General features: G+C 35.6%; 1 protein-coding gene across 10 annotated transcripts in view; it reads left to right on the top strand.

The window, feature by feature from the left end:
* Positions 1-894: 894 nt before the first annotated feature.
* Positions 895-21,904, top strand: part of LOC132153137 (poly(rC)-binding protein 3) — a 70,640-nt gene continuing 49,630 nt past the window's right edge. For 6 of the 10 annotated variants that reach the window (XM_059562422.1, XM_059562426.1, XM_059562427.1 and 3 more), the window contains exons 1-4: positions 896-1,169; positions 18,637-18,709; positions 18,810-18,919; positions 19,240-19,380. The gene's annotated coding sequence lies outside the window, so the exon portion shown is untranslated. Of the gene's footprint in view, positions 1,170-18,636; positions 18,710-18,809; positions 18,920-19,239; positions 19,381-21,904 lie in introns of all 10 variants that reach the window. The other 4 variants (XM_059562423.1, XM_059562421.1, XM_059562428.1 and 1 more) reach the window with 2 other exon arrangements.

Raw genomic sequence — 21,904 nt, forward strand, 5'->3', positions numbered from 1 at the left:
AAATCAAAATCTGGATTTGAATATTTAATGTTATTATAACCTAAAGATGCTATGTGAAAGTTTGGAACAGAAAATAGTGGTTTTCATCTTGCCACTTTCTTGGAAAAGAAAACACAATTTTACTAAAATTAATCAAAATCGATTTACTGCATTCTGGAACCAAACTCTTCATATATGTATGTATGTATGTGTATATATATATAATGTATGTATACACACACACACACACACACACACACACACATGTATACATACACATCTAAAATTAAAACAAACTAATTATACTCAACTGTTTTCAACATAATAATAATAATAATAATAATAATAATAATAATAATAATAATAATAATAATAATAAATGCTTTTAAGATACTGAGGTTTTTTTTTTTCCTGACCCAGATTATGAATAAAGGGACTCATCGCCAAGCCTGAAAGTGTCACAGTGTGATAATCATGCACACATCACGGTGTTAAAGTTATTCCTTCTCCTTCTCTATATCATATCATCATTTCTGCCTGCTTAGCATCATTGCACCTTTCCGAATCCCTTCCCGTGTAGCCTGCGCCTCTGTCTGTCCTGCAGTGGAGCATGCAGCGTTATTCTGCTAGGTTAAGTGCAGCACAATCTAATAACTCTAATGTCGGTTGCAGTCTTAAATCACACTTATTGGGTAAGTGTGCCCGTTTGTCCATTCTTTCCGAAGGGAAGCCGCTCCGCTCTGCTCTCTGACTAATTATTCCAACTGGATATGAGCAATTGCACTTATTGGCTAGGGCATGGCACCGGCTGCCTGCGCTCCCATTCGTTGCCAGTGAAGTCTGTGTGCGATTGGGTCCTGGAAAGGAGTGGGAGGGGCATTTTCTCTTTCCTCCCTGTACTGGAGAGTGTGTGGATGTAAGCACTCTCTTCTCTCCTATTATCTGAGTGGCTGCAGGTACTGGTGTCTGCCTCTATGCCTCTGTGCCAGAGGGATAAAGAGGGAAAGAAAGAGGACTAGTGCTTCACATCCCCCCTTTGGCCTCCCCGTCTCCCTGCTCCCTGCCACTCCATCCTTCCTTCCTCCCTCCCGGACCACCCGTCAGCGGCTGGATCAACCCGCCCGGACCCTCCTCCCACAACCCCTTTGACTATCCTCACTTCACCGTCCTGTCTTGTGAACTGTGTGCAGGTAAGCCAGCACCTAAATGTGACTTTGTTGTGCTTTTCCCCCGCTTCTCTACACTCTTTCCTCTTTGAATGTCATTTTGTTTCTCACACACACTCTTTTTCACACACCATCCCTCACTATCTTTAGCTTTCAAGTTTTCCCCTCTGGCAGTTCCTCTCAGAGGAAAGCGTGCAAAGAGAGATGAGGGACTAGAATCTGTGAGGTCACTGTTTTCGAGCCCAAACTCAGTTCACACAGAGTGCTTACCACTTCTTCTATCTAAGACTTTATCTGAAGTGATGTAATGCCCACCGGCTATGGATACGCTGGAAAACCGATGCTCCGCGCCACGAACCGAGTGTGTACTTTAGCTTGACACGCTTCCTCTGTGTTGTCCTTGACCCCTGCAGCAGTTTATTTTCTGTGTTTCAAAATTCTTTAATGCTGCAGTGTTTTGAGGAAATGTACAGATGATTTTGTGGTTCTAGGATTAACAATGTCATGATGTAACTACTGAACTAAACAAGGTATTCATGGTTAATTCAAACATTTAATATGGGCAGAAATATAATTCACGCACAATGCAAGTTCTTGTATTTTTGTAGAAAAAAGTATTTTTGCATAATTGTTTGTATTTTTGAAAAATGACAAAGTATTTACAACAGGCCAGGGCCACATACTTAAGCCTAATTGTTGTAAGTTTGTGGTGCTGTTCTAAATGCTTTTAAGCTCATAAAAATACCTAACACTGTTAAAAATGCTCAATATTTTGTTTTTTTTTCACCAGTAGCCCCTTTTTAGTCAAAATTTTCAGAAAAAGTGTCAACTTTGCACTTTTAACATAGCTCATCTTCAGTTCTTGGCAGCTAATTTGTTAAGCCAATCAAAAGTTTGAGGAAGCATTTATAAGCATTCAGTGTTCGTTCAAATCACATTAGTCAGAACAAGTTGGCGATGTACCTTTTAAAAAATATATCGCAAGTTTCTCTACTTCTACAAAATGAAGAATGCATATCATATGTTTTTACTTCAGTGAATATATGAAGGTGCTGTTAATGGAATTGTTAAATATTCATAATTGCACAAAACAATGGTATTTTGTACATGCAGCGTAGCTAGTTTTATTGTAAATCTAAAATAATCTGATACATTTTAACACATTTACCATCAACTACAGACACTGAATCCATTGTCCACCAATTATTTTTGCATTTTCACACACCCAACTTAAAAATTCAATAGTAGTAATTAACCTTAACTAAAAATAACTGTTAAAAGCATATTTTTTAAATAATTTTTTCTCATACAATGGAAGTCGATGGTAACCAAAACTGTTTGCTTAGCAATATTTTTCAAAATCTTCTTTTGTGCTTCACAGAAGAAATTCAGACAGATTTGAAATGTGAAGACAGTAAATAAATGACAGAATCTTCAATTTTCAATGTCTATAAGATTCTCTTATAAGAAACTATTGCAGGGTTGTTGACCTGAATGAGAAAACTTACCATAGAAGTTTGGACTTGCATTCCAGGATTCATTGAAGTGTGAAATCGAGTAGCTAGAAGCATTGGTGTTAATATACTTGCATAGAGTATATTTTAGATTTCAATCTACAGAGTGCAGCAGACAAAAAACTGCTGTTCAGTTCAGTGCTTTGATGTGAACGGGTGCTGTGTGAGATTGAAGTGGTGCAAACATCAATATCGGCCCATGGTTTGAAAGATCTTTAACTTGTCTCCAGCACTTTAGCAGATGGCCAATAGTAAAGACATTTCCAGTCGATCTAATTATCAGCATTACATTCTCAATGCTTGCTCTTTTTACAAGCACATTATACCTGTATACTGTATATTCTCTTTAATAAGCAATTTTGAAATGTAGAGCAGAATTTTCTGGTGTTATTGAAAGTGATGGATAGGTGAGTGAATTCAGAGAAGAACAGGTGTCTTAATTAACACCATGATTCCTTTGCTGCCTTGTTGGCCTATGTCCAACTGTGGAATAAAGAAGGATTGATTGTTCAAACAATAAACGGATCTTCAACTAACACAGACAGAATTGCAGGAATGAAAAATGTTTCCTTACTTTATTGAACTTAGCATTGATCTGTTTAGTTATATAGCATCTTGTGTCCCGCCAATCATTTGAAAGTGGATTTCATCAAAAGTCTTCAGATGCAAAAAGCAGATCTCATGCTAATCGAGACATTCATTCAACCTCCCCCTTTTTTATTATTAAACTATCATAACTTTTTGCATTTTAAAAGGAGGTTCAATGACGCTGCACAGTGACTTTTAGCTGCCCCTCGTGTTTACTCTAAAACAACTCAGTGGTTTCATATTGTTGATTTTATATTGTTTCTAAACCATTGCACAAATAGCGGCACCCCGTGAGAAGTAATACATGCCTTAATGCTTGACTTCTAAAGAACTTTGACTTTTAGATCTAGTAGGTTCTTGGATGTCGAAGTTGTTTCACAACAGTTTGAGTGTTTTGAAATGTTCCTGTCTTGCATTCCGGATTTGCATTTTAGCATGGTGTTTTTTTAAGCTATTTGCTTGTGGACTTATATTGGAAAGCTGTGCTTATCACATAGCATGATTACAAATATAGGCAGATTCTTAAGCTAGAGTAAATTGGAAATGTCATCGATGAGGATTTATATCTCCGAAACCACTTGAGATTAGTTTCAGTTGCATATTTACCTCACTGTATATTTTCATCATGGTGAACCAGATGCATGAAGTTTTAGGAAAAGCTATTACTTGCCAGACAAGTTCAATTATATTCTCACTAACTAGACATTTTTTTTTTCCGCTGACACCCATGATCTCGAAGCAGCTGGTCTTTTTGTGCTTTGAATGTTTTTTTCCTCCGGATCTCATGCTGTCCTGGCTTCCGAGTTGCTGGTTCGGCAGAGTTGCAGTATCAAAAGGCCTCTGCCATTCCCTGGGATTCCTCTCCATTCCCTATGTGCCAGGAAGCTATGGGAGCCTGGATGTCACTTTGGACTGAGATCCAAACATGAATGTAAATGTAAATCATTTCAATGCTTTCTGCAAGTAGAATGTGGATAGAAGCAAGCTCGTCTTTAGCTTCATTCAGAACATGAGCCGCTGTTATTTACACCATTAAATTTCACTATAACTGATGCTTGGTGCTGACAGTTTTTTTTTTACCCTATCCTCATCCTCCCTTTAGTCTGCAGGTCTCTTCCACATGGGCGTATAGTAAGTACAAAACATCATGGCTGTGTCATAACTGATAAGCGAAAGCAAAGTGTTGCTGAGGGCTGAAATTGAATGCTACACCTTTTCAAAGTTGAAGATTGGAAAGAATTATGGCCTGTGAAATCCTGGGCTCTTTGTCTCTCTTTGCAAAGCCACTCTGCAGTGTAATTTAACCCGCCGGTGGGCCGTGAGATCAATCAGGACCCAGGAAGCTGAGGGGGGATGGGGAAGGAGTGAGTTGAACCGGCCCTGGACCCTCCACTGCTGCCGTTCTTAATGCTTGACTGGGTGGCGCGGCTATTTTTAATGTTTCCAGTGATGTAGTGGAGATGTTCTGGAAAAGGTTAGGGAAACGTTGCAGGCTTGTTGGATTCGTAGATCCGTGGGTCATGTAAGCTTCTGATACGGCAGGCTGTTTGATTAAGTCAGGTCATCCTGTTGTTAATCTGTCAGTGATCAAACTTAATCAGTCATGGACTCCAAGCTATACACCGAATGCACATAGTTAGCTTACCGTGTGCTGCTCTCTGTGCTTCTGTATAGCAGAGATAGAAATTCTAGTCTGAAACTTGGACTCAAGCTGTGCTTGAGTTGCAAATTAATTGACTATACTGTATGCACGGTTACTTCCTGGTTTTAGATGAGCCAGCTCGGGCATTTCCGGTCAACTGTCAAAACCAACGGTGCTATAAGGGGAGCACGCTTTTATCGGTTTCTCTACGTAATCCATTCACAATTTGAAGAAATGTTTTGTTTGTCTAAGAGGACCGAACATCCACGCATACAGTTTCAGGAATGACAAATGTGAGTGTAAAAAATTAAGTGAGTGAATCCGATAAATTGTGCCGCGAGTCATTGCAATGATTGACAGTGATAAAGCAACGGATGCAACAAAACATCTGACGAGCCGTTGTCAACAGAGCTGTGCATAAAGTGATTCAACCTAAAATCAGAGTGGCAAAACTACAGCAGCAACAAGTATGTTGTCTGAATATATTTAGCAGCTTCTACAGTTAAAGATAAAACTTAATGTAGTTTTTAAATTATATTAAAAAAAAAATCTAAATATTTAATGCATTATTATTTAATTTTTAAATCAATCATTAATAATTAACTTATTTAATTTATAGTTAACTATTTATGTATTTAAATAATTTACCTTCTAGGCTGTTGGTGTCTGGCTATTTTTTAAATGACATAAGACTATGTGACTTCCTGCACTTGTTATACTTTATACTTTAGTACAGTAAAAGTACTAAAATGGTTATAATAGGCATTTCATAATAAATCCAAAAGCAAGGCTACTGAGCAAATAATCTGCTATCATCTACTCCTTATAATTGGAATTTAATCTCAATTTCATTTTAAAAGTCTTTGTTTTCCACCAGGAGACATTTTTTGGAAAATTTGTCCATGTCATTTTATGAATGAAAATGAATCTTTAAAGTGATTTTTACTACACAGCTGTAGAGGCTGTAAAATAATAAAAGTGTTTTAAAATTGTATTAATGACTATGAAGGTAAGAATACCATTATGATGACGTTTATGAGAAAACATCCCTTGCTAGCTAACATTAGCTTAAAAAGTTACGATAGTGTTTAGTTTTCAGCATTTAAATGTACAAAATCCATGTCTAGTTGCTATCCTGGGATTACCAGGCTCTGCATATAAAATTATATGTTGATAAATAACATGATATTAAAACACTGTATGTTAATGCTGCTGTCATTATTTACTGTGTTGCAGTTATTTTGTTTCTCAGTTTCTGACAAGAACGAGGCATGCAGAGTAAAGGTTTCTGTGAGGGTCTCATGAGTCTCAACCTAAATTGATACCACAATTTAAAATCACAATCACAATCTATATTACAATCTATATATAAATTTATGTTTCAAGTGATGTAGTGGAGATGTTCTTGAATTATTTAAGGAAATATTGCTTTCCTAAATTCACAAATCCATGGGTCTCTGAGTCTAACACTAAACTTAGACATCTAAATTGAGGTTTAAATTGAAATTACAAAATACAAATCTCTAGAAATGTAAGCAATATATATTTTATATTTGCTAGAATGTATTATTATTATTAAATAATAATATTATCTTGTTTTATTATTTTTGTTGTTAAAATAATTATAAACAAAGGAACATTATTTTATTAAATATTACACATTTTATTATGCTTAATTACATTTAATTTAATAAAATCGTATAACATTGGATTATTTTTTATTTTATTATTAGAACTTGTTTTTAAGTAATTATAACAACAAATGAAATCCCTCCTTCCGACAAGCGCAGTCTGCTCTGATTGGCCATTTGACCCAGTGCATTGTGACCGAACACCGCAAGCACTCGTCAGAAATGTAATGCCCCTTTCCATAAAACGCAAGCTTCATCTTTCTAAATAAATGTAAAGACAGTTAATAATATCCTTAGTTTTACCATCAGTTCAAGCCTGAAAGGGGAACAGAGTCGCGTGACAGACACAGTGATGAAGCTTGTATGTGTTTGCAGTAAACAAGCCACAGACTGTTAAGACATCTGACTCCACTGTGTGACAATCTCTCTCTCTCTCTTTCTCACACACACACACACACACACACAGGTGCACACATGCACACACACACGCGATGTGCAAACTGCATTTAACCATTCAATTCCAAATACTTAAACTAATAACAAAACATACTTACAGTAGCTGATTCAGAAGCGCCAGATTGTCATAGCAAAGTCAGAATAAAATCCTCTCCTAGGTTCACATAACAGTTGTCCATAAAATGTGTTGCTGTTCTGTTGTAACTAATCTTAAAGATTCCAAAATGGCGACATTTTGGCAGCATTCCGCAAATATTTCCACATAGTGATGTAGACGTGTGGGGGCGTGTTAGAACGAGGGGTTTTAGGGGGGTGTGGCAGAGTCTTAACTTTGATAAAGAATATCTCTTTGGATTTGAGACTTTAGTCTTTGCAACTTTATAGATCTTCTTCCATGCACCAAGAGCTTATAACACTACAAAGAGAAAGAAAAAACTGAAATTGCATCATATGACCCCTTTAATGTTACAGCAGGCCAACCTTTTTGAGCCCTAAAATTTATTCAGTTGATTGTTCTTTAACAAGGTTTATAAAACTAACCTGTAGTTTAGAGAATCCTCTGCTTGCCTCTTCTTCAGAGACCTGAAGAAGACCTCAAACTGTACTTGAAAACGTTTGTCTTGAGGCTTGGTTTAGACTTTAAATTGAACAAGATAATAAAAATTAAAAGTTTGTCATGGTTTATTAAACAAACTTGTATTGCATATGTGAATAGAAACTTGAATATGCAAAATTGCTTGCCCTTCAAAAAGGTTGACAAAAAAAACCTGTAGTAGAAACCTGTTCTAAAAAGATATATTCGAGACTCGACTTGCAATTCACCTCAAAGACTTGAAACTAGACTTGGACTTTACGTCAGAGACTTTAGAAGATGTCTGCGATATGGTGTCTGTGCATTGCAAGGAATATTATATGTCAGGATAAATCTTAAAGAGACTTTGAAGCCTGTCTTATAGCGCTGTCTTGGCAGCAAGGCTGGATTTCAGCATTTTTGTTTGATTAAAAGCGCCCAGGAGTTTGTAGCACACGGTAGGTTCAAGAGAAGGGCTGACAGCTTAACCACTGATTATTCAAGCCTCTTAGGCTAAGCCATGGCACTCCAGTGATGAACGCCTTCTCCACTTCACATTCTTGCTCCCTTGCTTTTTTTTTACATTGCTTTCTTACTCCCTCTCTCCCTCTCTCTCTCTTCCTCTTTTCCTTTCTCACTGAGCAGTGGGATCAGTAACAGAGTGATTCATGCAGTGCCGAGGCTTTATTTAGACATAATCCGCTGAGTGTCACTATGGCACGAGGCTTTGGTCAGGTTCTCCTACCATGCTCCTGCCTGCCTTCGTACCCAACCCCCGACAAGATGGGAGTGTGTCAGCGGGTCACATGCTGTGACGCAAGGAGACACCCAACCATGAATGATGCAGCATTTTCTCAGCGGCCTCTACCTTGTTATCAGATGGAGAGTGATCGGTAGCATTGTGAGGAGGAGAGAGAGGAAGGCCGCTTCGTTCATATGTGTTCTAATAAAATCTAGAGCCTCTGGAGCTTTTAGTAAAAGCTCTGCCTCATGTTCGGTGTCCTCTCACCTGTGCCCTGGCAAGGCCTACAATCTAGAGTGTTGTGACCGCAGAGATGGGCAGATTGAACCCAGCGGGGCTGGGTGTGAGGAAAAAGGTCTGACCTGCTGCTTGAAAAGTCTTTTTTAGCCCCCGAAATGGACTCCTGAGTGACATTTACCACCTTAAACCTGTAAACACTGGCCTTGTTTTGACTGTGGGTTCAACTTGGGTCTTTTTTTGTTTTCGTCTGCTCAGGAAAGCTCTTGGCTTGCCCCTCTCTATAACAAATATGCATGCCTGACACACTTTTCTGAGCCAATGCCGTTCACTCTTGTGAAGCATCTGCGCAGCTAAGTCAGCAGTAACGGTGCTGTGTTCTAGGGATGCACAGATTGAGGAAAGATGCACAACTTTCCTTTCAACTCTGTGCAGTGTACTGTATGAAAATCAGAAAATCTGAATTCTGAGTCCTTATATTTGCCTGATATACTGTATATAAAATATTCACAGTATAATTAAGATTATTTTGCTGGCAATATTGTGTGAATTTCACTTAACAGTAACTCTTATGTGTTTTTTTTAAATGCCCATCTAGTTACCTAAAGACTGCATCATTTGACTAGTTTCACAATGTTTCAGTGACTGTGATGTTCAAATAGAATGTTTCATTTGGAAATCAGCATGATGCGAGTCTGTTGAAACTGTGTTACTTTGTATAGATTCAAAGATTCTACATACAAATACATTTAAAACCATGTCTTTCTATTATCCCCCCTGCAGTAACTTCAGCAGTGTGCTGATCGTTTATCTCAAGACTGTGGTGACAGCAGAACGGAAAATTGCCTCACTCATATAATGTGACCATATATAATATCTTCTATGACGAGTAAAACGTGTAGTTTTTATGAAATAATATTTTTAGTTTGTATTACAAGAAAAAAAGTTTTTAAACAAGAAACTATATAATTTTAAAGAGAAAAGGATATCGTTTTAATGACATATCTCGTTATTACGAGAAAAGATGTAGTTTTAACATAATTGGGTGGAAAAATGTTTTGGCAGCAATGAATCAACATTTAGAATAGACAAAAATACACAAAAAATACTAAGATTGTATAAAATTATTACAATTTAAAATATATTTACCCCCCAAAAAAATTTAATGGTAGTGTAAGTGTTTTTACTGTGCAAAAGCAAATAAATAAATAATATATTTTTTTACATTTTATATTTCTCATACCATACAAAATGTATTTTATATACATGCAAAACATACACAAAAACACACCCTATTATTACTTTTATTATTAAGTATATTTCTCCTCTTATTTAAAAATATGAAGTTTTTTAATCTGCCAGTCTTACCCATCAGTGAAGATGAATGCTGTGTACTTGATTTTGAGCTTATGGTTTCTTTGTCTTGCCTGAAATGGTTAAACAAATTACTGTGGGTTATTATTAAGGTAGGCATTTTTCTTATTTTATGAATAAAGGCTTAGTCCGTATACAATTACATACTACATTGTCATTGTTAAGATCAGTGTAGAGCTAATATTTATTCTTTATGCTGTGCTCCACATAACTGTAGAAGACAACAATGATTTGATATATTAAAGCAAGGAAAAGACTGAAATAAGAATAGGGCCATATGATACTGTTGACACATTAAACCCATATATTATCTGCAGTGCATGCGTTTTCTGTGTGGTGACTGATGGAAACATTTACTCGAACCAGATGAGCAGGATTCATGCAAAGTACAAGATCTTAACTTAAAAGTGCGGCCGATACATAAGTATTTAAGTGTAATGTAATTAACATGATCTATTTGATTTTTGACATTTTTTAACAGCACATCATAAATTGGGACTCAATCTGGTTCCTGCAGGAAAATCTGAGCCGCAGATTAGTTAGATCTGTGATTTCTCCCACGAGGTCGAGGGATTTGATCTATCGGCTAATTCTCCTCAATCTTAACTCTATAAGAAGTGTCTGTGACTTCACAACGCTATCCCTCACTTCAATAAAACCTCAGCAGTGAAGGTAAAGCACCTGATATCGCTATCTGTTCTTCTCTGGATGGCGGAGGTACAGCGCTTATTCAAATGTGCAGCGTGCCTTTGGATTTCTGCTGGAGCCTTTTTTTTGGATTAAGACTTTAAAGGAGAACCTCTCCATTCATAAAGGTGTGAAAGTGTCAAGCGTTTCGCCAAACATTTCTGCTCGTCTCCCTTCATGTCTATTTTAAAAGCTAATTTGCAGTCTTTCACATTTCTCTGTGTTAGCTATTCAAATGTGTTCAGTTATAAGATGATACTGTATATACAGACTTTACATATCTCGCATATACAAAGTTTTGGGTCCGTTAAATGTTTTTCAAAGAAGTCTCTTATGCTCACTGATATTGTATTTATGTGATCAAAATACAGTAAATCCTTTAATATTGTGAAATATTGTAATTTAAAATAAATACAGTAAAAATAAATATTTCGAAATATTACTGCAATTTAAGATAACTTTTTTTCTATTTGAATGTATTTATAATAAAAAATTATAGATTCTTTGATGAATATAAAGTGCAAAAGATTCACATTTATTAGAAAGTATCAATATTATTATAATATTTGGGGGACAATGTAAAAGTCTTTACTGTCACTATTGATAAATTGAATGCATCCTTGCTGAATGAAATTATAAATTTATTTTAAAAAAAAATACTGATAGCCAATTGTATTTATGCATAGGCAAAGACATTTCCGTACATTCACACTGTTTCCACACACATTCACGATAATGTTTTGATTAGCTGTATTTACTCAGTCCTGCGTTTCAGGTTGCAAAGAAACAAAATGTGATTATTTTAAAGGGTGGGGGGGATTCTTTTCTATATTCACTGTATACGCACACACACACACACACACATACTCTTCTCAAAGTATATATATCACTGACCTGATAAAAATGTATGTGTGTGTATATTTAATCACATATCTATATGTATATGTACATTTTACAAATAAGATCAGAGTTATAGGACATTTGTGAATAGCGACTTAATTTGGTGTCTTTCACACATAAATCCATCATATGGCTTCATGAAGCTTGTGATATATAGCATATGATTCGTTCAGTGTATACTAGTTTTATTGAGCGTTATGGTTCTTTTTTGTGTCAGTTTTAGAGCTTGACAGCCCCCATTCACTTTCATTGTATGGAAAACCACAGAGTGAAAATAACATCACGCCAAACATCTGCTTTTATTTATTTCTTTTGACAGAATAAAGAAAACAATACAGGTTTGAAACAGCACAAGGGTAGGTAAATTATTTGCTAGTTTTTGAATTATTCATTTAACAACTGAAGGCCTAAGTGATTTCAGTGTGTATGAAATGATGTCATATGGTTTTCAACAAAACAAGCATGTCAGTTTGTGTTGCTGCAATGATATAATAATCATCTGTAGTCAAATGCAGTAATATTGACGGAACGAGATGCACATTTAAGAATTCAGACTTTTCAGTTAAGCATTTAATGATCAATAGCCAAAACTATGAACACAACAATAAGTAATGTTCTGCAGTGTGGGTGGCCACTTCCTTCATGCTCTGTGTTTTACAGCAGTATTTCAAAGCATTCTTCTGCGTGACTCTTGGCTTGAGTCCTTAACTTTGCCCTTTCACAGATTGTGCGAGCAACTTCAGAAGAACCCTACCCATATGTTAAGAACACACACACTGTGAAGGGTATTATGGGACAACTGTCTCCCTCAGGCAAAGATAGCCAGGTGGAATAGGAGCTTCTGGGGGACTGAATCTTGTCTGAGGCTCAGCACAAACCCCAGTATACAAAAGCAACTTGGCACAAAAGGGGTCAAATAAAGGATATCTATGAAATGCCATTAGCTCTCAATTAATGCCAAGGGCATATAAATTATAATGGCTCTTCTGGGTAATATTCATGTGGCCAGATAGCTGATACAGCTATTGAAAATTGGCGCACAAGCCTTTTATCTCACTTGCATTTAGAGCACATTGAGAGGGACGGGGAAATACTCTGTTTGTGTGACTGTGAGGATGGTATTAGCCATTTTCATATTAAATTAATCCTTTTAACTTTGTTACATTATTTTCTTACATCACACAATGAAATGTCCATTAATTTGTTAATGTGTTTTAGTATTTACACTACTAATGTAGAGTCTCTTATGCTCGCCAAATATATTTATACAATAAAACTAGTAATATTGTGAAATAGTATTACAATTTAAAATAAAAAATTTCTTCTTTAATATATTTTATAGTTTTATTCATTCTTACCATGTTAAAGCTTAATTTTCAGCAGCTATCACTCCAGTTTTCAGTGTCCTGTTTTTCAGGATTCTTTGATGAATACAATTTTCAATATAACGTTGTATTTACTGACACTTTTTATTTTTTTCTGACACTTTTAATGCTTCCTTGCTGAAAAAAAAATAAATAACAAAAAAAAGTTATACTGTATACTTAGGTTTCAAAAATGAATGGCGCTTCTGTATTTATCTGCTCACTGCATTTTAGTATTACAGTAGGTATTCTTGAAGCATTTAAATCATAACTTTAATTTTCACAAACTTTTCTTAATTCTAGATTAGGCTGTGACACTTGTTATTTCTTTGGAGGCAGTCTCTCATGAATACATTTACACCTTAGTCTTGATGTCTTCAGAGATTTGGTAATTTGTCAAGACAGTTTTCTAATTAATTTCATGTTTCTATTTATTATGCTGAACAAACTGCGGCTAAAAGATCAAGCCCTGTGAAAATATACTAGCATGTACCACCACGTTTGTGTCAGATATTAATAATAATTGATATATTTTCTCTTTTTAGCAAAATAATGAACTTGCTCTAGATTGCTGACATTCTGTACATTGTCTGATACCATAAAACTCTGAATCAGGTTTGTATTTCACTAGTAAATGGCTGCTTAAGAGAATTAAAAAATATATATAGCTGGTGTGTACTGTACATAGATTCAAACATTACAAGTCAAGTCAAGTCACAGAAACTACCAGTATATTGAAAACTTTATTATCGGCTAGCTCTTCATATGTAGTAGAATATATAAGTACATCCAATTTTATTTGCATACATACTGTATACTCATGTAGGGCAATATACACTATCAAGCAAATCTCACCTGCTTGATTGTTTACATCATTGCAAAATGTAAACTTTATTATCGCCCAGGTCTTATCCACCAATTTAGGCATGAAGATGTTAAGATATTTTATATATTAACATGATAATTTTCTTCAAAGTTGCTTTTAAACAATCCATATTGTGAAAAGCACTATACAAAAAAAAAAAAAAAAAAAAAAAAAAAAAAAAATGGACTTGACTTTGAATTTTTTTCAAAACATTTTGATAATGTTCAGTAAGATGAGTAGATGTACTACTATACTATATATAATTTTATATATACTTATATACTTGTATACTTTGTATTCAATATGTACAGTAAGAAAAATATTCGAAACACTGTACTTTTTTCTTTAATGTTACACCACTTGGCATATTTAGAGAATTTTTAAATAATAATAATAATAATAATAATAATAATAAAGTTAAATTTTTTTATCAATGTTTCAGAAATTAATCCAGCATGAATACATTTGGGGCTCCATTGTTTATCATTTACCCATACAGTAAGTCTTTTGTTTACTGAATCTTACAGTTATAATATTTAGAAAGTCATTTGTGTGAACAGTAGCGATACTGTATTCTAGATTTGTGACTCAAGGCAAGATTATGCAATAATATCTGTTTTTTGAACAGGTTTGTATTGCATAGAATGAAAAGAGGTGGCAAAGTTGTACAAGCTTGTTTTGATGAAATGCGTTTAAAGGTTCCTATATAAGCTCTTTTGCTGGGTGTTTGTGTGTGAGTGACAGGCTTTCACAGCCCTTTCAGACTGTTTCTACACATAAGCAGTTCTCCTAACATTATGCTTACTGCTTCTTGACTTGTTTTGTTCCTGTGTAATCCCTCCGCACTTGGTCGGCTCCATTAACTGTGCTCGGGCTGCTGAAACTGCAGCTCGCTTTTAAACCTTGCTCAACATTTCAAACTGACTTTCAAAGCATCTAGTCATGAGAAAGCAAACCGGCAATCTCTCTCATACATCACACCCGCATTATTTTCACTGCTGGTCAAAAGAAAAAAAAAAAAAAAGCTTTCATCAGTGTTTTCTTTATTGGAGGGTGGCATAGAGTTAGCAACATTTTTAATATTTCTGGGAGAATTTACACTTGATGTATAGACCCAGTATAACTAAAAAGTGATTGATCAACTGAGTTGCTTTGTGTCAGCTAAATACTGTGATTGAAGTTTATCCAGTAATATATCAAAATAAAATCTAATTTACTGTCTATTTTTCTTCCGGTTTTTCCACCTGTTTGTGGATTTTATGTTCTCTTCTTTTTTATTTTAGTTTAAATCAGGTGTGTCACCAGGGGGGAAGCTATGATGATGGGGGTCCGCTAAGTATTTCCACATTGGTGGGTCGAGATCCAAAAATGGGTCAAAGATCTGTTTTGACTGTGTCACAGAGAGCAGTGAAATATAAGAATAATACAGATATTAAAAAAATAAAAAAAATATATAAAAAATGGTACATTATTTAAATATGTAACTTCTTCATACAATATTGTATTAGGCCTAAATGTGTAATGTTGACATGTACAAATGTAAAAAATTATATTTATCTTAAATCATAAATTATATATATAAAATTAAAAGTAATATTATTAAATATAATATTAAATATAATATTAAAATTAATATTAATATTATTAAAATATATATATATTATCCTCATAATAAAATAATAAAATTATATTGTACATATATATATATATATATATATATATATATATATATATATATATATATATAATCCTCATAATAAAATAATAAAATTATATTGTACAAATTTATTTATATATATATATACATATTTATATTTTTATATCTTTATATCTTACAAATAAAACTAAATATATACTACATACTACATATGTATATATATATATATATATATACTATATATACTACAGATATATTTACGGTATAATGATAATTATATATTATTAGTATATATTAGTTCTTTCATCATCATCATCATATATTTAATGTTAAATTGTAAAAAATATTAAAATATTGGTATTATGTATATATCTTAAAAACAATTTCTGTATACATATTTATATAATTTATATTGATTAATTGTATTATATATAATATATAATAATATGTTTAATTCAATATTTAATGGTGGATTTTACGGAAAGTGGAGAACCACAAATGGTATAGTTTAGTGCTTTGCATCTGGTTGGGAAAAATAAAAATTCAAATAATAATACCAAACTAACATATATTACATAATCATAATTATATAATCACACATAATTAAAATGGTTATTATATTGGTAGATGCAGTATCTACATATTTTCCAATCGATGGCCATTCATGGCATACTTCCGGGGGGTCTTATCCAGCCAAATATCTGTCATTGAGATGAATGGGAAAGCTTCCGGAAAGCTTTCTCCAGGTATTATAAACCTCCATTGGCCCACCCATAAAAATTTCATCGGAGGCCCTGTGAATTCAAGCAACAGCCCCAGTTGAAATTAATGGAGGTGTTTGATTGATTAGACCTGCATTTCAGAGACATTCCTTTGCAAATCAATGACTGCCTGCATGCAAGCGTTAATGAAATTGCACACTGGCAGAAGTGAGCTGACTCTTTCCATGACAGAGGTAAGGGTCTGCACTTTCTCTAAAAGCCCTGTGGAGATCTTCCCCCTTTTAACGTCTCCATGAAAATGTCATTTGATTCTACAATTTCACAGCCAGTGAAGTGTCTCCAACTTGATTCATTTATTTATTAGTAAATGAAAGTAATGAAATGCTTAAACACATTTCAATAGCGTTGTTTTGTGCTGCTCTGGCTCTATTTCCTTCTGAGAGCTCACAAATATTTACTTATTTGATTAATGCATTAGGTGCTGCTTTTACAATATTTAGCAAAGCATGGGCCTTCTTAATTTATAAGCCCCCGGCTAAATGAAAATTGAAAAAATATCAGCTTTTCTCTCAGGCTTGATATTACGTTTTGAAGCACAATGTTAAAAGGGCTGTAATTTATTATTAATGCTCACAATATAAATAGTTTAGATCTTATTAATATTTCATTTATGGTAGAAAAAAAAGATTTGAGTGACTGCTACAGTATTGGAAAACTGGTAAATATATTATAAAGACAGTTCATAGAAAATATAGCCGCCAGGAAAAGCAAATGTAAACACACATATGCCATATGTTTCTTTTGATATCAATTCTGCTTCAGTCACCGAGCATGATATTTAACAAAGGAGTCCAGCGGCCTTGTTAAGTACTTGGATGATGGTGAGGACTCTAATTTCACTGAGGTGTGTTTGCCATTCGATTTTGGACAGTCCTTGAGTAGGGGTAAGGTGATAATCTGTAAATGCTGTGATGCGGGACTCTTGAGAAAAAAAGGAATATAAGCTTTTAGAGATCATTAAACATTAATACAGTGTGATTTATTTTTTGTTTTGAGCCCTTTATGCTGTATTTTGGTATACATCATTGTAGAATTTCATCTCGGGGACCCTCTGGAGTGGCTCCATGTCAAACAGGAGATCAGATTGTAAGCGCCTTTAGAGGAACTGATTAACTTCTGGTTTGCACAATTGCTCGCAGGCTGAAGACTGAAGTGTTTTATCTGCATCCGCTTGAACCCCTTAAATAAATTGGCTAAATTGGTTTTGGAGTCCAGAGTTGGCAATTTTCTTCTGCCTACACATTACACGTGGAGACGTCCAAATGTCCTCTTTTTTCCAGAAAGGTCATCAAACTGGAAAATGACGGACAGGAGGTTTCACTAGTTGATTTTGCCGTTAGATGGCAGTCTTTCCTAAATACCGCAGATTTTTTTTCAGTATACTGAGACGGGTCAAAGTTCAGCGTTTTTGATATACTATTTAGGGGAGATGTTAATAGCTTTCCTTCTCAACCCTGGCTTGTCAGGCAAAATATATCTTACTAGTTATCCTGTTGTTCGCTTCTGTGTTAATAAGACTACGATTAATGTAGTAACATGCTAAATTAATATAGAACGTGCGGTTACTGGCATTATACTGCAGTTTGAAGGCAGCTCATCCGATCAAAATTAAGTCTGAGCTTTCAGTTTTATAATAGATGTCATATATTTGATAAACACTAGGCTACTATGTCACGCCGAGCCAGAGAACACATTCAACACAGGCTTGTCAAACAATGCAAAAGATGACCGTTAGAGGGAGCACTTTTCACACAGACGGACCTTCATCTGCTGATAAACGTCTCCTTGTCTTTTTAAAGGAATTTCTCATTAGAGTTGAAGACTGGATTTGGAAGTGTGGTCACTGATGTAAAAGATGTTCATAATTACAATAATATGTATAAAAAAATCTAAACTTTTCTGCAAGCTCATATTATGCAATTTTCTATGTGAGACATAGAAAGAAAATCTGGAACAATCAATATAGATCATTTCTGTTAATGTGTTGTGATGTATGGACTTATTTCTATAAATTACAGCATTAACCTCAAGATCAGACTTTAACACTGAAACAAAATATATAAAATAATGTATAATATAAAAATTATTATAATAATAAACAATATTTGTATTTGTGTACTAAACTTAATATATCAATTTCTTCATATTTGATTTGAAAATTTTTTCGTAGAAAACTAAATCTGAAATATTTCCAAATAAAGCCCCTCTTGTTTTTTTTGAGTCAACAAGGGCATGGCAAAAATAACATCTGCTCAAACCAATGTAAAATTCACAAAACATGTGACACTGTGAGATGATAATGCGATTTCTGTCTTTACAAACAATGTATTATATATTTATCATATTTCTCAATAATATTTTACCAGAAATATTTTTAAATCTAATTTGTATCGTTAAAGACACCATTGAATGGAACTGAACTACAACATTTAGTTATTACTTAAAATAAGATGCATATGTTTTTCCCTGTCTTTCTTCCAGAATCTTGGTTGGGAAGAGCAGAAGAAAACCTTCAAAAACTAATTTAAAAATAGACCTCCTGTACAGAGAAACGGTAAGGAGTTGCTCTGGTAATGCATCGATTTTCATTCAATTGTAATGAAATCGGCAAATACATGGATTTGGACATGTACACCTCTACATCTTTTTAAAAGGTGAGGTACACTGGACAGACAGAAGTCCCTCAAGTCTTCTGGAAGTGTGGCAGCACGTGGTCACATGACCTGGAAGAGAAAACCCAAGAGATTTCTGGGATCCCTCTCTGGTTAGTGACACAATTTAATAAATCTCAAAAGACTTTTTATTTTGGTTTAACATTCACAGAAATGTTTGACATTAAATAGAAGCCGATGTTTTTGGCCTTTTTTGCGAGATGTTCCTGATGAAAGATTCAGTTAACCATGAGAAAAGTAAATAGGCACACATATGGCTTGTGTGATTTCACCCGTGCTCTTGAGGCAAGCCCCCTTTCTCTACACAGAGACCCTGATGTGGTGAAGGTATAACAGCCTCGCGTGACTGTCAAACGTGGCTGAAACTGACATGACAACAGTGTGTTGTTTTGATTTGCCCTTTTGCCTTCAGAATGGGCCGGTTATCAACCTGGAAAGAAATCTAAAGGTTGATGAACTGATCCGCACAGCGACACAGCTGCGCTCTCTTCCCCTCTTCGTCTGGCCAATCTCTCCATTTATGTCCTGAGCTCCACAACTTTCTGCAACTCTGGTGAGTACCGTGCCTTTTTTCTGTAGAACCCCTTCTAATCCTTATAATCTTACTAAACTAATCCTTGCAGGTTCTTCTCAGGCCCACAGTCCATTTTTGACAGGAAATGTCATTATGGGAAATGGGATGACCTTTTGCGTTGGCAGTCTATTGATGAATCAGCATGCATTCGGCTGGGAGCTTTCGCTGACTGTTGTAGGCCTTGAAGCAAGTGGGTTTATTTCTGTGCTGAATTCAAAGTGCACAGCATATAGATAGATTTTTTCCCCATTGAATGTTATAAGCATGTTTCTAAAGGAGAGAGTCATTTGTAGTAGTATGGCAAATTATGACTGAGATATATTTAGCCTGTGTGACGTGAGACTTTCTCGCTGACTGTGCTTGCAGTTCAGGGCCTGGTCGATTCTGACGGAGCGAATGCTATCGTAATGAATATTAATGGTGGATGCGTGTGTGTTTGCATCTGTCACCATGGGTAGGTCCAGAGGTTTCCGCCAGTGCGTGATGTTGCGTCACAGTTATTTCCTTCCCACCGACCTGTCTCAGACACCTCAGCGGCAACTCTCAAGGGAGTTTTTGTCCTTTGTCAGTGCAAGTAGTTTTGCCACAGTGGCAGCTTTTGCTCAAGGGCAATCAGTGTAAGGACTGCGGAATAGTGCATTAAAAATAACTTGCATGAACCTTTGAGAGTTTGTGTCACATGCTGGCTCATGTTGGTGGCGATAGGGGATGCCAACGCCGAGCTCACCCTGATAGGCTTCACTTAGATGCTGAGAAATGCTTTGGATTGGATGGGAGAGCCATTTTAACCAACACTGACACTGAATCTATTCATATGTCCTTTCATTATAACACAGCTATTGTATGTACACAGATATAAGGTGTAGATCACTTTTCACCCCAAAATCACAGGGATGTTTTTAATTGTGACATTAAACAGAACTAAGTTATTTAAATTAAACACTAGTTTCTCACCAAATTTGCATTACCATAATGCAGAGGTTCTCAACCTTTTTTTGACCTGAAGCCCCCCCTACATAGTAGTTCTGTTAATATTATGCTATGTAGTGGGGGGGGGGGGGGCTTCAATTATGTATTACATTTAACTATATTATTAACAAAAACTGGGAAATGGGTATATACATTATGTTAATATAGGTATATTAATTATCACTATTCATTTTGTGATTCTAGAAAACTTCAATAGTTATTTCATTTTATGTCTTGATTCTGTTTTTCTTTTTTTTGCATTTTAATTTAGTTAGATCATTAAAATAATAATTAATATTTAATAATATTAAAATTAGGAATATATTAATATGAAAGAAAATGTATTTTTAATTATATAATATTTAAGCTTCCACAACGTGTCTAGTTGGTAATTCTCATTAAATACTCATTACTGTAATACAGTAGTTTTTTTTCTCTATCAAAATAAAAATGATATTGTAATTAAACATATTTTCCCATAACATCTCATTTCTGTATTGTGACAGTGATTATGTTTATTCTTAATGGTGACAAAATATTTTTATATGCTACTGTTTATAAGTTTTGTGGTTCGTATTCAGCATGGAAATATTTCATTGATCTAAAGTAAAGTATTTTCACAGTGTTACAAAAGATTTGTTTTTCAAATAAATGCTGTACTTCCAAACAGTCCTGAAAAAAGAAAATCATGGTTCCTTTTCAGGAACTCGAGCTGCGTCGAAACGCTTTTGGGGGGAACGTCCCTGACGAGACCGACTCTGAATATCGTGTGCAATCAGTCCATCGGAAAGGCGTGATGTCACGGGCGGGGTGACGTAGCGACCAGGAAGCTATAAAAGCACGTGCCGTGCAGCTGGCTTCAGCTTCGAATCTGTCAGCAAGCGCTCTGTGTGTGCATGTCAAAAGTCTGTCCTGTTGGTCCTATTTATTGTTGTCTGTCCCTTAGCTTAAAAAGATTGCTAAAACAGCTCAATATGCCTAAGCAGAAGCAAAAAACCAAACATTTGAAGGGCGATTCCAAGCCACGTTACAGATTGTGTGTTCCTCCCTGCCCTCGCTACATTACGAGCGGGGATACACACAGGCTGTGCGTGGCTTGCCTGGGATCGAAGCACGCTGAGTCGGCTCTCGAGGGGGCCGACTGCCTGCATTGCGGACGTTTGCCAATGTGGACGCTTCGATCCCGGAGGGCTCTCTTCGAGGAGGGAGCCTTCACCAGCGTTCCTCGCGGTGCTGGCCCCGCTTCTGCCGAGGCAGAGCGGCTGCTGCACTCGTGGGGTACGCAGGTGGATCTGTTAGAAGGAATGGAGACGGGCCAGTCCTTATCTCCTTCCTCATCTGCCAGATCCGGCGCCCAAACCCTGGGTTCGGAAGCACGCTCGTCGGTTTCTTCCCCCCAGGGTGAGGGATCAGCTCTTCACCTCTCGTCCTCCGAGGAGGTCGATGTGGAGACTGTTGCTGGGGATTCGCCACCCCTGTCGCCCCAGTATGAGGAGCTTTTGGAGGTGGTCACGCGTGCAGTAGATAAATTAAA

This window comes from Carassius carassius, chromosome 11 (genome assembly GCF_963082965.1).
Source record: "Carassius carassius chromosome 11, fCarCar2.1, whole genome shotgun sequence".
Taxonomy (NCBI): Eukaryota; Metazoa; Chordata; class Actinopteri; order Cypriniformes; family Cyprinidae; genus Carassius; species Carassius carassius.